The following is a 337-nucleotide window of genomic DNA, read 5'->3' as shown; positions in this document are numbered from 1 at the left end:
TCATATATCCACTTGACCACAATTTTTAAAAATTTCTCAAGCATGATACATTTTAAATAATAATAAATCACATAACGCTAACTATGGTTAGAAAGAACACCTCCACTAGTAATAAATACAGATGATTAAAATAAAAACGTAATCTCCCCATTGGGATTCGAGCCTAGGAACTTCCGAATATCGTTTGAATATGCTCTGCCAACTGTAAGTAGGCGAGCAGATTATGGCCAAAAAGTCCTCTAAAAATCGTCGAGGTGGCAATGGAAGTACTACCGGCTAATTTTGATATTTTCTGAAAATATAGGTCTTGAGAAGTTCAGAACTCAAAATTACCCAA

Source organism: Anneissia japonica, unplaced genomic scaffold (assembly GCF_011630105.1).
Source record: "Anneissia japonica isolate Jap-2015-1 unplaced genomic scaffold, ASM1163010v1 scaffold3262_len730253_cov190, whole genome shotgun sequence".
In the NCBI taxonomy this organism is placed as follows: Eukaryota; Metazoa; Echinodermata; class Crinoidea; order Comatulida; family Comatulidae; genus Anneissia; species Anneissia japonica.
This window is presented reverse-complemented; position numbering follows the sequence as displayed.